Source organism: Henckelia pumila, chromosome 4, assembly GCF_033568475.1.
Source record: "Henckelia pumila isolate YLH828 chromosome 4, ASM3356847v2, whole genome shotgun sequence".
Lineage (NCBI taxonomy): Eukaryota > Viridiplantae > Streptophyta > Magnoliopsida > Lamiales > Gesneriaceae > Henckelia > Henckelia pumila.
Window position 1 is genome coordinate 146,115,847 of NC_133123.1, and position 16,940 is coordinate 146,132,786.

A 16,940-nucleotide genomic window follows, 5' to 3' on the forward strand; every position below is an offset into this window, starting at 1 on the left:
ACATCGATACCATATTGAAACGGTTTTCAATGGATGGGTCCAAGAGAGGACATCTACCCATGTGTCATGGAGTTTCTCTATCCAAGTCTATGTGTCCCAAGACTGATGCAGAGATAGAGAATATGACACATGTACCATATGCGTCAGCTATAGGTAGTATCATGTATGGGATGATATCTACCAGACCGGATGTAGCATTTGCTCTGAGTGTCACGAGCAGATATCAGTCTAATCCTGGTCAGATGCATTGGAAAGCCGTGAAGGACATTCTTAAGTACTTGCGAAGGACTAAGAATATGTTCATGGTTTATGGAGGACGAGAACTCAAACTGGAAGGCTATACCGACTCTAGCTTCCAAAGTGATGTGGATGACTCGAAGTCAACCTCTGGTTTTGTGTTCATGCTCAATGGCGGTGCTGTCTCTTGGAAGAGTTCCAAGCAGGACACCACAGCGGATTCCACCACTGAGGCTGAATACATTGCAGCATCAGCTGCTGCTAAAGAGGCCGTTTGGATGAGGAATTTCGTCCAAGAGTTGGGCGTCATTCCTGAATTTGTTGGTCCAGTCCCGGTGTACTGCGACAACACGGGTGCCGTTGCTCAAGCAAAGGAACCAAGGTCTCATCAAAGATCCAAACACGTACTGAGGAAATACCACATAATCCGGGAGATTGTGGAAAGAGGAGACATCAGTGTCGAACGAGTGGCCTCTGCAGACAATATCGCTGATCCACTTACTAAGCCTTTGCCAGGACCATTGTTTGACAAACATCGCGAAGCAATGGGTCTACGTAGTATGACTAGTTGGCTATAGGGCAAGTGGGAGATTGTAAGAGTGGGTGCCCAGTGAGCCAACTGTGTGGCTATGGGCTTTGTTGACTCTTTGTATAAACAATCTTTTGTTTAATATTATTTACACTTTTATGGCAATGACTTTATATTACTTCATATTGTTATATTGTGATATACTATTGTTGTTTTGATAAAGACCTTGAATATACTATAGTGTATGTAAGATGTGGTAGAACATGGAGATGTCTATCATGAAATACATCTTATAGTCACTGTATATTCTAAAACCGTTCCTAGTCGATTGAGCCGTCCGATAATAAGGATAAGGATCGCTCGAGTTTGAGACTAGCATTTGCGATGCGGAGTACCACGTTTCATTGGTAGGGAACATGGAGATGTTCGAAGCATGCAAATGGATATTCATAGGATGAATAGTCGAACTACCCTATCCGGACTTTCCAAGTGGTTATCACTTATCGAGTGGATAAAGTCCGCGGTTTTGGTTGTACACCATTAGTCCTTACGACTTGAAACATCATGGAGACTCTATATGCTAGTACTGTGCTTTGACTCGTTTACCGACTCTGAGGGGGTCATCAGGTGTCGAGATTGGGTACAGTTACGACACATATAGGAGTCAATGCATTGTTGTCAAGGATTCACCACATACTTGCGAGTGTGGATATCCTATGCGATCTGAGGAGATATTAGTGTGACAAATCTCTGGCCAGAGTACTTGATGTGATTTAAGAAATGGTTTCTTAGTAGCACATGCGATGTCACTAATTTGATCTTCAAGATGTATTGCATAGTTATCGAATCTTGAGCGACTCTCGATATACCAATGGTTGTTGATTCGATCGGGATATATGGATGAAGGGACCGTACTGTACGTTAACCAAAATCTACTGGTTCTTGTAGGCACTATCAGTGATACCTAGGGAATCATGGGGCGATGTTGCTAGGCGCTTTACCATGATTCGTTGGGCAAGTCGGAAAGTGTTGTTCCGAGTCACAAGGAGTTGTGAGCCCACGGCTAGCTGTATCCCTGAACCATTGAGGGTCACACAGTGTAATGGAGTTTTAATCCCCGTTAAGATAGTTAAATTTAAAGAGTTAAATTTAATGAACTAAGGAGTTGGACTTCTTAAATAAGAGTAAGGGAGTAGGATTTCCTAAAATGACATAGGGATGGACATTTTTGGAAACCACTGAATTCGGATTCAGGAAAATTTATTTTGACTTTAAAACGTGCAGAAATGGTTTCTGTGCACATTGGTGAAATCGTTTCATCAATCAGAGTCACGATGAATTTTATATTAATTTCTGAACGAGCGGGCTTTGCTTGTCGGGCCCCAGCTTATGACTAATGGGCCCTAAGGTGTTAGTGGCCTGCATTATAAATAAGTTATTTCAGTACAGAAATTACACACAACAGGTCATTATTTTGAGAAGCAAAAATCGAAAACCCTAGCCTCTCAAAACGTTTTTGGCCGCCCCCTCCCTACTCTGTCAGAGAAAATTCCGGTCTGTGATTTTGAATCGCAGTAAGGAATAACGAATCAAATTCGTGTATTCTCTTCGCAGAAAACTTCTGATAGATTTTCTAGTGCAATCTATCAGAGGGATTAAACCTCTGTTCGTGGACCTGATTGAAGGCGTTCATCGGTTCCAGGGAGAGACAACAAGAGCAGAATTGTTCTGTTGGTGTCCATTAATCTCGTTGCGAGATTTGAGGTAAAATTTATTTAATTGTTATTTAAATTTGACACACACGTAATTCAATCGATGAACGGTTGATACCCATACCATGGAAACGTTCCATGAAAAAAATTTTAAACTTCCGCTGCACCGGGTATCAATCGTAATTGGTCTGGGAACTCGCCAGTTTTCCAACACATCGAAGCTCACAGAAGTTCTCCTCACACTCGGAGGACCACTCGAAATCCATACCCTTGCGGGTAAGCTGCGTCAAAGTTCGAGCTAGCTGAGAGAAGTTCAGAATGAAGCGACGATAATAACCTGCTAGACCCAGAAAACTACGGATCTCAGCAACCGTCGTCGGACGCGACCAATTAAGCACCGCCTCAATCTTGCTTGGATCAACAAAAATCCCCTCCCTGGATATGATATGGCCAAGAAAGACCACTCGATCCATCCAGAACTCAACTTGCTCAGCTTGGCGTACAACTGCTCATCTCGAAGAGTCTCCAGTACCAACCGCAAGTGAGAAACATGCTCTTCCATATTACATGATTACGCCAGAATGTCGTCAATGAAAACCACGACAAACTTGTCCAAATACTCCCTGAAGACACGGTTCATCAGATCCATGAATATAGCCGGCGCATTAGTCAAACCAAATGGCATCACTAGGAACTCGTAATGCCCATAGCGAGTACGGAATGCAGTCTTGGCTACGTCCTGATCACGGACTCTCAACTGATGATACCCAGATCTCAAGTCGATCTTGGAGTAAACTGAAGTGCCCTACAGCTGATCAAACAAGTCATCAATACGAGGCAACAGATACTTGTTCTTCACAGTGACTCGATTCAGCTGCCGATAGTCAATGCACAACCGCATAGACCCATCCTTCTTCTTTACAAAAAGAACAGGAGCTCCCCAAGGAGATACACTAGGACAAATGTATCCCTTGTCCAAAAGATCTTGTAGCTGATTCTTCAATTCACGCATCTCTAATGGAGCCAGACGATACGGTGCTCGAGAAATAGGCGAAGTACCCGGCATCAACACTATGCCAAACTCGACTTCCCTAGCAGGAGAAAAATCCGGAATCTCATCAGGAAAAACATCTGGGAATTCATCTACAACAGGAATACTCTATATCCCAATACTCTCAGCGGACAAATCAACTGCATAGATAAGGTAGCCTTCCCGCCAGACTCTAGAGCTCGACAGGCTCTCAAAGCTGATACCAAAGGCATTGGGGGTCGCGCTCCCTCTCCATAGAAAAACCAGCTCTCACTCCCTTCCGGATGAAAGCGTACTAATCTCTGATAGCAGTCCACTGAAGCTCGATAGGTAGTCAACATATCTATTCCCAGAATGCAATCAAAGTCGTCCATCGCAAGAACCATGAGATTCGCTAACAGAATGTTCCCTTCGAACTCTAAAGGGCAACCCATCAATAGACGCTTAACCAAAGCAGATTGGCCCGTCGGAGTAGAAACAGACATCACTACGTCTAGTGCAATGCATGGTAACTTATGCCTCTTAACAAAACGTGCAAAAATGAAGGAATGAGATGCACTAGTGTCAATAAGTACAAGAGCAGGTATACCATAAAGCAAAAATGTATCTGCGATGACTTTCTCATTCTCCTCCACTGCCTGATCAAGTCTCAGGGCAAACACCTGGCCAGAAGCTCGTGACCTCAAATGAGAACTCCCAGCAGGCTGTCCCTGCGACTTCTGCTGAACGGTGGCCTAAGAACCAGATCCTGAACCAGAACCAGAACCGACTCCCCCAGATAGTGGACAATCCCTCCAGATATGACCAGTCTCTCCACAACAGAAACAAGCTCTAGAAGCTCTATGACATTTGTCGGATGGATGGTTCTTCCCACAGTGATCACACTTGTCCTTCTTTCCGAAACGGACAACACCAGCAGAGCCAGAGGAAGAAGAAGTAGATCCAGACTTCTTGAAAGATTGGGCACGGGGACCCAAAGAACTAGCAGGTCTCGACTGAGAGAAAGACCTTTTCCGTTGAATGCTGTCCTCCGCTTGGTGACAACGGCTCACCAAACCCTCGTAGGACATGTCATCGCCAACTGCCACACGGTCATGGATCTCAGGGTTAAGGCCCTGAAAGGACAGATTATACTTCATCTCGGAGCTGTCGGCAATCTCGGGGCAATAGAATAGCAGATCAAAGAACTTCTGTTGATACTCATCAATAGACATGGCTCCCTGTCGCAGACACAGTAGCTCGCCTGCCTTCGACTGACGGAGTGCAGGAGGAAAATACAGCTTCTGAAAAGCTGTGCGGAACTCGGCCCAGGTGGCCACTCCTCTCGCCACAACAAAAGGTGCAGAAGTAAACCTCCACCACCTGCGCGCACGTCCATCCAGAAGATAACCCAGGGTTTCCATCTTCTGCTCCTCGGTGCATTGGAAAGTCTGAAAAGTCATCTCCATGCGGTCTAACCAGTTCTCCGCATCCTCCGGAGACTCACCCCTAACCAAGGGCTTAGGTTCCATCTGCAAGAATCGACGTACACTGAAACGATCCTCATCTCGATGACGATGGCGGCGTTCCCGACAAAGCTCCCGGTCGGCATCACCCCAACGCCCACCAATACTGCCATGAGAACTCTGGTCATCACGATCTACCATCTACAAAATTAACCTAACGGTTATCTTTATGTAGAATCTAAATCCCAAGAATACTTTGCATGCTCTGATACCATAAATGTAGTGACCCTTACCTGGATCACCTACTAAACAGAACTTAGGCATGCAATTAACTTAATTAAACGGATATCAGAATAAAACTGCGGAAACCATAAACAATATACAATCCCAAGGCAAGGAATCTGTAAATACCCAAATATTATACAACCATATCGAACAACTGTATTAATCCAATAAAAACAGAAATAAAACCTAGGCGAAGCTCCAGCTGACCAACAACTGCCTAGCCCCTTTTGGATCCACCCGCCTCATCCAATCGCAAACCTGCCCCATGGAATAGGGTGCCCAGAAACACAGAGTACGAGACGTGAGCATAAAACGCTCAGTACGAGAGTATGAGTATACATGCATGCAAAGTGAACTCCCTATAAACTCGAGGTCAAAGATCAGATAACAGAGACAGACCGGGCCCTGGTATGTAGCACGTTGTGTCGTCGCTTCAGGAGGTGGCTCCCATACCATAATACCAGTGGATATGCCGGACCCAAATCGATGGAAGTCCAACCACTAACAGGATAGGGAAAAACCCTACTAACAGACATCTCGAAGGAGATAGCTCAGTATGCAAATGAATGCAGCATAAATCAATGACATGTTAACCATGCAGTCACATAATACATGCATACTTAGTCAGGATATCTCGAACAGTACTTTCGTACCTCAAATCAGTGCAAGCTCTACCAACTCTAGGTCCACGCCTATAGTCTGCTCTACACTGCCAAATGATACTACTATCATTATAGTGCTCTAAAAGCCTTAACTAAGCTATTGCATACTCCTAAATATTTATAGGAAGCAAAAGCTATACCTTCGTCCGTCGTTAGCCCTTTGCTGTTGATTGTCTCAAAACTAGGCCACAGCTCCGCTACGACGCCTGGATCGCTATGCTACTTCCGGATTCCCGATGGGATGCCTAGAATTTCCTAGATCTGAGTTAGAAGGCTAAGGAATCGAGAGAGAAGAGGTGTTTGGTGCGTCTAAATCTGAATCTTGGCCCTCCTATTTATAGACGGAGTTCGGATCGTCCGAACTGGACTTCAGAGCGTCCGAACACGATCGGACTATCCGATCTCGACTTCGGGTCGTCCGAACCCAATAATACGTCATTGATTACGTTAGCACAATGACGTCATCCATGACGGCTGTCGACAGCACGTTCGGAGCGTCCGAACCACTCTTCGGATTGTCCGAACCCTAACTTCGGACCGTCCGAACCTTGACTTTGGAGCCTCCGAACTCGATGACCCTCAAACCATTTTCAAGTGTTCTGAATCCAATTCCGGACTCCGTTAACCCATTAAGAGTTCTCTTAATCACGTTTACTCTTAACTAGTAGGATTAATGAATTGATTAACACTTAATCACTGATTTCGGGTACGGGCTACTACAAATTTGGTTTGGGAGCTCGGGAGCTCGGGAGCCCATTTAGGCGATCTGAGAACATATGTCAGGTCAGGTCGGAAGTTTGGCTACGGCAGATCAGCTTGGCTCTGGGAGCTCAGCTCGGCTCCTGAAGCTCAGCTCAGTCCAACACCTCCGGGTATTGGTTTATTTTTAAATCAGTACTTTGCTCCCCTTAGGGAGCTCAGCTCAGTTCAACACCTCCAGGTGTTGGTTTATTTTTAAATAAGTACTTTGCTCCCCTCAGGGAGCTCAGCTCAGTTCAACACCTCCGGGTGTTGGTTTATTTTTAAATAAGTACTTTGCTTCCCTTAAGGAGCTCAGATCAGTTCAACGCCTCCGAGTGTTAGTTTATTTTTAAATAAGTACTTTGCTCCCCTTAAGGGGCTCAGCTCAGTTCAACACCTCCGGGTGTTGGTTTATTTTTAAATAAGTACTTTGCTCCCATTAAGGAGCTCAGCTCAGTTCAACACCTCCGGGTGTTGGTTTATTTTTAAATAAGTACTTTGCTCCCTTTAGGGAGCTCAGCTCAGTTCAACGCCTCCGGGTGTTAGTTTATTTTTAAATACGTACTTTGCTCCCCTTAGGGAGCTAAGCTCAGTTCAATGCCTCCGGGTGTTTGTTTATTTTTAGGTGATAATCTCACCTTCCTTTAGGGAGCTCAGCTCAGCTCGACACTTTTGGGTGTTAGTTTAATTTTAAATGTTAATCTTATCTCCATTCAAGGAGCTCAGATCAGCTCAACACTTTTGGGTGTTAGTTGAACTTAGAACCTTTGGATGTTAGTTTAGCTCAGCTTTTATTTCCCATTTGTAGGTCAATTCAGATAAATAAAAGAGAAACAATGTAATAAATGAGTTTGCATAGTAAAGCGAGAAGTTAAATGTTTACAAGGGCATAACAAAAATCAATGCTCATTCTCTCCCTCCCCTTTACCCTGCTCAGCCTCGCCCTCACCTTCTTTAACTGGGTCTCCTGAGGTGAGGGAGAGGGCAAACCCATCCAAATCCAGAAAATCTGAGGATAACCTGCCGCCCTGAACTGCTGGGTACAACCCTCGAACCCTTTCGATAAGTAGCCATAGGCTTGGACAGCAACCTCATCCATGAACTCGTCCGACTTTAGGAAGCCTTCTTTGAAGCCTTCAGCTCCCTTGGCCAGCTCGGTTCGGGACAGCTCTAGCTCTTGGAGGGCTTGAGAAAGATGATCCTGGGAACCTTTAAGTTCACCCTTCAGGGCTTCCTTCTGCACCTCGGAGACTCGAAGGTCATTAAACTGCTTCAGCCGGTCGGCCTGGAAGCCCATCCCCATCTCCTCCATTTGAGCTCGGAGAGTGGCCACCTCCTTGTTATGAGCCAGCTTTAGAACCTCAAGCTCTTGGTTCAGCTCAGCAAGATGAGTATCAAAACTCCTGGTGTCCTTGATGAGTTGCTTCCGAGCAATGGAAGCTCGGAGGGACACCTCGGCGTTCAGTGCGGCAGCCTGGCATAGGACAGAGATCGTTTTGATCTGAGTATAAAGTGCTGAGCTTAAAGTAAATAGAGTATAAATCATCTCAGCGAAAGCAGTGTTGGAGCGCTGTAGGAGCTCAGCCCAGCCAAGGTTCTTCACAAAGTCAACATCGGCTTGAGAAAGCATGTCCCGAAGGACTGAGTCTGCTGCTGGGGTAGGACCTACCCCCACTATCTGAAGCTCATCATGGTACATGTCAAAGAAATTGGAGCGGCATCGGACCACAGGGGTTTGAGGCTTCTCCGACCTGAACTGCCGAAGAGGCACTACCTCGGGAATGGTAGATTTTCCCGAATCCAGCTCTACTACCTCGGGGTGGGGGCTGGATACAGCACGCCTCTTAGAGCCTTTGTGTAGTAGCCCATAACCAAAATCATAGATTAAGGAATTAATCATAATTACTTGGGAAGGGTTCGGAAGCTCCGAAGGCAGGATCGGAAGCTCCGAAGGTGAGTTCGGAAGCTCCGATCGAATTACGTCAGGCATGACGTGTGGCAGGATCGGAAGCTCCGATCAAGATCGGAAGTTCCGATCACCTCTATCCGAAGTCAACCAGTGAGATTTTGACACATGGCAGATAAGCAAGATCGGAAGCTCCGATTTCGGGATCAGACGTTCCGATCGTGATCGGACGTTCCGATCGAGGAACGGAGGTTCCAATCGTCGTCTATAAATAGGGGGTGCCGAACTCACATTTTAGTGCACCAATTCCTCTCTTCTCTCTCAATTCCTTAGCCTTCTAACTCAGATCTGGGGAATTCTAGGCGTCCCGCGGGGAATCCGGAAGTGGCATAGAGATCCAGGCATCGTAGCGGATCTGTGGCCAAGTTTTGATGCACTCGGCAGCAAAGGGCTAACGACGGACGAAGGTATAGCTTTTGCTTCCTATAAATATTTAGGAGTATGCAATAGCTTAGTTAAGGCTTTTAGAGCACTTTAATGATAGTAGTATCATTTGGCAGTGTAGAGCAGACTATAGGCGTGGACCTAGAGTTGGTAGAGCTTGCACTGATTTGAGGTACGAAAGTACAGTTCGAGATATCCTGACTGAGTATGCATGTATTATGTGACTGCATGGTTTATATGTCATTGATTTATGATGCATCCATTTGCATACTGAGCTATCTCCTTCGAGATGTCTGTTAGTAGGGTTTTTCCCTATCCTGTTAGTGGTTGGACTTCCATCGATTTGGGTCCGGCATATCCACTGGTATTATGGTATGGGAGCCACCTCCTGAAGCGATGGCACAGCGTGCTACATACCAAGGCCCGGTCTGTCTCTGTTATCTGATCCTTGACCTCGAATTTATAGGGAGTTCACTTTGCATGCATGTATACTCATACTCTCGTACTGAGCGTTTTATGCTCACATCTCGTACTCTATGTTTCTGGACACCCTATTCCATGGGGCAGGTTTGCGATTTGACGAGGCGGGTGGATCTAAGAGGGGCTAGACAGTTTTTGGTCAGCTGGAGCTTCGCCTAGGTTTTATCCTGTTGTTATTGGATTGATACAACTATTCGATTTGGTTGTATTATATTTGGGTATTTACAGATTCCTTGCCTTGGGATTGTATAATGTTTATGGTTTTCGCAGTTTTATTCTGATATCTGTTTAATTAAATTTAATTGCATGCCTAAGTTCTGTTTAGTAGGTGATCCAGATAAGGGTCACTACATTTATGGTATCAGAGCATGCAAAGTATTCTTGGGATTTAGATTCTACATAAGATAATCGTTAGGTTAATTTTGTAGATGGCAGATCGTGACGACCAGAGTTCTCATGGAAGTATTGGTGGGCGTTGGGGTGATGCCGACCGGGAGCCTCGTCGGTAACACCTCCATCGTTATCGTGATGAGGACCGTTTCAGTGTACGTTGATTCTTGCGGATGGGGCCTAAGCCCTTGGTTGGAGGTGAGTCTCCGAAGGATGCGGAGAACTGGTTAGACCGCATGGAGACGACTTTTCAGACTTTCCAATGCACCGAGGAGCAAAAGATGGAGACCCTTGGTTATCTTCTGGATGGACGTGCGCGCAGGTGGTGGAGGTTTACTTCTGCACCTTTTGTTGCGGCAAGATGAGTGGACACCTGGGCCGAGTTCCGCACAGCTTTTCAGAAGCTGTATTTTCCTCCTGCACTCCGTCAGTCGAAGGCGGGTGAGCTACTGAGTCTGCGACAGGGAGCCATGTCTATTGATGAGTATCAGCAGAAGTTCTTTGATCTGCTATTCTATTGCCCCGAGATTGCCGACAGCTCCGAGATGAAGTATAATCTGTTCCTTCAGGGCCTTAACTCTGAGATCCATGACTGTGTGGTGGTTGATGACGACATGTCCTATGAGGGTTTGGTGAGCCGTTGTCACCAGGCGGAGGACAACATTCGACGGAACAGGTCTTTCTCTCAGTCGAGACCTGCTAGTTCTTTGGGTTCCCGTGCCCAATCTTTCAAGAAGTCTGGATCTACTTCTTCTTCCTCTGGCTCTGCTGGTGTTGTCCGTTTCGGAAAGAAGGACAAGTGTGATCACTGTGGGAAGAACCATCCATCCTACAAGTGCCGTAGAGCTTCTGGAGCTTGTTTCCATTGTGGAGAGACTGGTCATATCCGGAGGGATTGTCCACTATCTGGGGAAGGTGGTTCTGGTTCTGGTTCAGGATCAGGTTCTCAAGCCACTGTTCAGCATAGGTCGCAGGGACAGCCTGCTGGGAGTTCTCATTTGAGGCCACGAGCTTCTGGCCAGGTGTTTTCCTTGAGCCATGATCAGGCAGTGGAGGAGAATGAGAAAGTCATCGCAGGTACATTTCTATTTTATGGTATACCTGCTCTTGTACTTATTGACACTGGTGCATCTCATTCCTTTATTTCTGCACGTTTTGTTAAGAGGCATAAGTTACCTTGCATTGCACTAGACGTAGTGATGTCTGTTTCTACTCCGACGGGCCAATCTGCTTTGGCTAAGCGTCTAGTGATGGGTTGCCCTTTAGAATTCGAGGGTAACATTTTGATTGCGAATCTCATGGTCCTTGCGATGGACGAATTTGATTGCATTCTGGGAATAGATATGTTGACTACTTATCGAGCTTCAGTGGACTGCTATCAGAGATTAGTACGCTTTCATCCGGAGGGGAGTGAGAGCTATGGAGAGGGAGCGTGACCCCCGATGCCTTTGGTATCAGCTTTGAGAGCCTGTCGAGCTCTAGAGTCTGGCGGGGAAGGCTACCTTATCTATGCAGTTGATTTGTCCACTGAGGGTATTGGGATAGAGAGTATTCCTATTGTGGATGAATTTCCAGATTTATTTCCTGATGAGATTCCGGGTTTTCCTCCTGATAGGAAAGTCGAGTTTGGCATAGAGTTGATGCCGGGTACTTCGCCTATTTCTCGAGCACCGTATCATCTGGCTCCGTAAGAGATGCGTGAGTTGAAGAATCAGCTACAGGATCTTTTGGACAAGGGGTACATTCTTCCTAGTGTATCTCCTTGGGGAGCTCCTGTTCTCTTCGTGAAGAAGAAGGATGGGTCGATGCGGCTGTGCATTGACTATCGGCAGCTGAATCGAGTCACTGTGAAGAACAAGTATCCTTTGCCTCATATTGATGACTTGTTTGATCATCTGCAGGGTACTTCAGTTTACTCCAAGATTGACTTGAGATCTGAGTATCATCAGTTGAGAGTCCGAGATCAGGACGTAGCCAAGACTGCATTCCGTACTCGATATGGGCATTACGAGTTTTTAGTGATTCCATTTGGCTTGACTAATGCACCGGCTTTATTTATGGATCTGATGAACCGTGTCTTCAGGGAGTATTTGGACAAGTTTGTCATGGTCTTTATTGACGACATCTTGGTTTATTCGCGTAATATGGAAGAGCATGTTTCTCACTTGCGATTGGTACTGCAGACTCTTCGGGATGAGTAGTTGTACGCCAAGCTGAGCAAGTGTGAGTTCTGGATGGATCGAGTGGTCTTTCTTGGCCATATCATATCCAGGGAGGGGATTTCTGTTGATCCAAGCAAGATTGAGGCGGTGCTTAATTGGTCGCGACCGACGACAGTTGCTGAGATCCGTAGTTTTCTGGGTCTAGCAGGATATTATCGTCGCTTCATTCTGAACTTCTCTCAGTTAGCTCGACCGTTAACGCAGCTTACCCGCAAGGGTATGGATTTCGAGTGGTCCTCCGATTGTGAGGAGAATTTCTGTGAGCTTCGACGGTGGTTGACTTTTGCGCCGGTGTTGGCATTACCGTCAAGATCTGGAGGATATGTGGTATACACTGATGCTTCTCTTTAGGGGTTAGGTTGTGTCCTGACTCAGAATGGGCATGTGATCGCATATGCTTCTAGACAGCTGAAGCTTCACGAGGACAATTATCCAGTGCATGATTTGGAGTTAGCAGCCATTGTGTTCGCTTTGAAGATCTGACGTCATTATCTGTATGGCGAGAAATTTGAGATCTTTACCGACCATAAGAATCTCAAATATTTGTTTACTCAGGCGGAGTTGAACATGAGGCAGAGACGTTGGATGGACTTGCTTAAGGATTATGATTATGAGATTAAGTACCATCCGGGAGCTGCTAATCTCACCGCTGATGCATTGAGTCACAAGGTGCGACTATCCGCACTTCAGACTTGTTCGATGTCTAGTGCGATCAGTGACTGTTGTACTTCAGGATATACTTTCAAGCATAAGAAAGGTATGCAGAGTATCCAGATGTTTGCGATATTATCTGAGCCAGCTTTGTATTCGCGGATTCGAGATGCTCAGATGTCTGATTCGAAGACCCAGCGTTTAGCTCATCTAGCTAACGAGGGTAGCTCGTATGGATTTCACTATCAGTCAGATGGCTTTCTGTGTTTGTCTGGTAGGCTTGTGATTCCGCAGGATGTAGAGTTGTGAGAGGAGATTTTGTCTCAGGCGCATCACACTAAGTTGAGTATTCATCCTGGGAGCAACAAGATGTACAAGGATCTACGTACTCATTTCTGGTGGAAAGGAATGAAACGCAGTGTTTATCAATTTGTTTCGAGATGTTTGGTGTGTCAACAGGTCAAGGCAGAGCACCGACGACCTGGAGGATTGCTTCACAGTCTACCTATTCCTGAATGAAAATGGGAGTTTATCACAATGGACTTTGTGACCCATTTGCCGGTATCCTCGAGGAACTGTGATGCTATCTGGGTTGTGGTGGACCGACTCAACAAGTCAGCGCATTTCATTGCTTATAGCCAGGAGTACAATGTGGATCGTATGGCTCGGTTGTACATTCAGGAGATCGTTCGACTTCATGGAGTGCCGATGAGCATTGTCAGCGATCGGGACCCCATGTTCACTTCTAGATTCTTGGGGAGTGTTCAGCGTGCGATGGGTACTACTCTCAGTTTGAGTACTGCCTATCATCCGGAGACTGATGGTCAGTCAGAGCGCACTATCCGTACTTTGGAGGATATGCTTAGAGCGTGCGTCATGGATTTTGGTTCAGCCTGGCAGGATCATTTGCCATTGATCGAGTTCGCGTACAACAACCGCTATCATACTAGCATTGGGATGACACCTTTTGAGGCGTTGTACGGACGACGTTGTCGTACTCCAATCTTCTAGGAAGAAGTGGGGGAGAGACAGGCTGAGGGACCGGAGTTTATCCAGCAGACGGTAGACATTGTTGATCAGATCAAGAAATGGATTAAGACTGCACATTATCGTCAGGCCAGCTATGCTAACACCAAGCGTAGGCCTTTGCAGTTCGATGTCGGGGAGAAAGTGTTTCTGAGAGTGTCACCTTTTCGCAAAATTCTCAGATTTTGCCTTAAGGGCAAGTTGTCTCCCAGGTTTATCGGTCCGTTTGAGATCTTGGAGAGTATTGGCGATTTGGCTTATCGACTAGCTTTGACACCGCATCTTTCCAGTATTCACGACGTGTTCCACGTATCTCTGTTGCGACGATATGTGGCGGATGAGTCTCATATTTTGCAGCGGTCTGAGGTTCAGGTGAGCAAGGATTTGACCTATGTTGAGAAACCTATTCGTATCCTGGATTATAAGGATAAGGTTTTGCGGAACAAATTCATTCCTCTGGTTTTAGTTCAGTGGAAGCGCCGAGGCACTGAGGAAGCTACTTGGGAGCTTGAGGACAGGATGCGTGAAGACCATCCTGAGTTATTTTGATTTTATTCTTAAAGTTGTATTCAGTTGCAAACTCTGTAAACGTTTGATTTGAATAAAGAATGTTTTTGATTTCTGTATTACATTCAGTACTTAAGATCTGATTTCGAGGACGAAATATCTTAAGTGGGAGAGAATGTAGTAGCCCGTAACCAAAATCAGAGATTAAGGATGAAACGACCCTAAATCTCTAAATATAAATAAATATGCGGAAATTTTTTTTTTTTTACAATTACTAAGTAAAAATATGTACATACATGCCCATACATATATGCACAGAATAAATAGATTTAAAAATAAATAACTTAAATAAAAATGCAACCTTTAATAAATTAAATATCTGAGTCAAACATTTAATAAAATACTGACATAAGAAAAATAAATAAAATTTGCATGCACTGAAAATATTTAAATAAAATGAGTAATAATATCCACCACTGAAGATAAATAAAATGTATGATATGATAAAAATATTCAAAACATGACGTAGACTCAGACAACGTTCACGGGGTTACTGCTTGTCCGCTCATAGGTCCTCGCCGCTGGTGGGTACTACATCCTCCTCTACGTACTCACCTGCACCATATCAGTGTAGTGAGCCTAGAGGCCCAACATGCTAACATAACAAGGGTTTAAAATAATTTAAATCACTTTAATACTAATACATAACATATACATGAATGAGCATGCTTAAAAATATCATGAACATAACATAAACGTAAATTAAACTTGAATATCATAATAATACATAAACATTGTTGAGCAAAGTATTTTCTAACATCGAAAGATCGTCTCCATAGTGTAACCATACATACATTAAATACTGATCAGCGTGGTAAACCAACGTACGTGGCGGTGACGGATCACCTCTTAAATTGGCAGTAAATTGCCCTTCAATAGTTCACATATGGGGACGAATCCCTCTTAAATTGTCACACTACTTCAACTTCCAACATAAAATTATTTTCTTTTGCTCAACCTTAAACATTAAATCATGCATAAAAATTATTTCATGAATGCATGTACTTAAATAAAATGTGTGTCCTTCATATATATTTAATTTAATTTCATACTAACATATAAATATTAGAAATAACTTCCATCATAAAAATAATTAAATATATATTCAGGACACATGCAATTTCTCATGGGTTGTACTGAACTGCTGACCCTAACACTCAAGCCCATTTTCTTAAATCTGGCTCATTAACACTGAGACTGGCCCATTAACACAATTAAATCCAAAAATACATTTCTAGGCCCAATTAATAAATTCAAGCCCATTAAAACATTCCTGGCCCAATAACAACCTATTCTGGCCCAATGGGCCCAAAAGCCCAAAGACTGGCCCAATAATTCACATGGGCTCTCAAGCCTATAAAAATTATTAGGCTAACTTAAAATAATTATTCAAGCCCAATAATAAACTTAAATGTATCCCATTAATTTAATTAATCTAATTAGCCCAATTAAAACACTTTAACTTAATAATTAACTTAAAAATAAAATACCCGAGCCCGACTAACTTAACCCGGACCCGGACCCAACTAACATAACCCATGACTTTCCAGACCCGACCCAGACACAACAACCTGACCCGGACCACCCCAAAACCCTACAACCCGTCGCCCCTCCCTTGTTTCTTCTCGGCTACGAGCAGCAGCCCTTCTAGGGCTGCTGCCGCCCTGCTCCGGCCGCCCCTGGCCGGAGCTCCGCCACCCAGATGTAGCCCATGTCTGGGTGGTCCTAACCCGAGCCATGCAGCCCAGTCCCTAGCCAACCCGAGCCCTTTCCGTGAACCCTAGTCTGCGTCTCCCATGGAAGCCGACCTGCATCAGCTGGTTCCCTGGGCTTGTTTGGCTCGAGCCATTTGAGTCTAGGCCACCCTCACACATCCTAAATCCCTTTGGCCAGCAGTGGTACGAACCATGGCTAAGAAAATCATGAATATGATCAAGAATCACAAGAACAAACGCATAAACCAAAACTGATCTCGTTTTTTCTGAAAATTTTTGAAGAAAACTGATGCTCACGCACACACACGCATAAACACTGATATGGCAAAAAAATTCGAAAGGAAACATGCCTTGCACCATAGGTTGAAGAGAAGTAGGCGCGTAGAACGATTTCGGGATGACGGGACGACGACAACTTGACTTGGAGCTTCAAAAACGTGGCTATGGAGTCCTAGGGGGTGATGGCCGATGAAGAAGATGATGAAGATGGTGGGGTGGCGGCTGAGTGATGGTAGTGGGGTGTGGGGTTGGATAGGTTAGATTAATCTAGGTTTTTAAAATAAATAATTAAAATTAGTTAGATAGATAATATAATTTAATTAGATAGGTAATATACATAAAATATAAAATTTTAAACTCTTAAAAATACAAAATAATCTAATATAAAAACATAAATCCCGAAATATAAAATTAAGGGAATTTTAAGGATAATAAAAAGTCAATATTTTGGCTTATTTTGAATAAAAACGGACTCCTAAATATATATAAAATTAAATACTGATAATTTTGAGGAAATAAAACTCAAAATAATATTTTTGGACTCTAAAAATGCTCATGAAATAAATTGGATAGAAAGTTATCATCTCGTCCGTCCACGGTCCCGTCTACGCGATAAAAT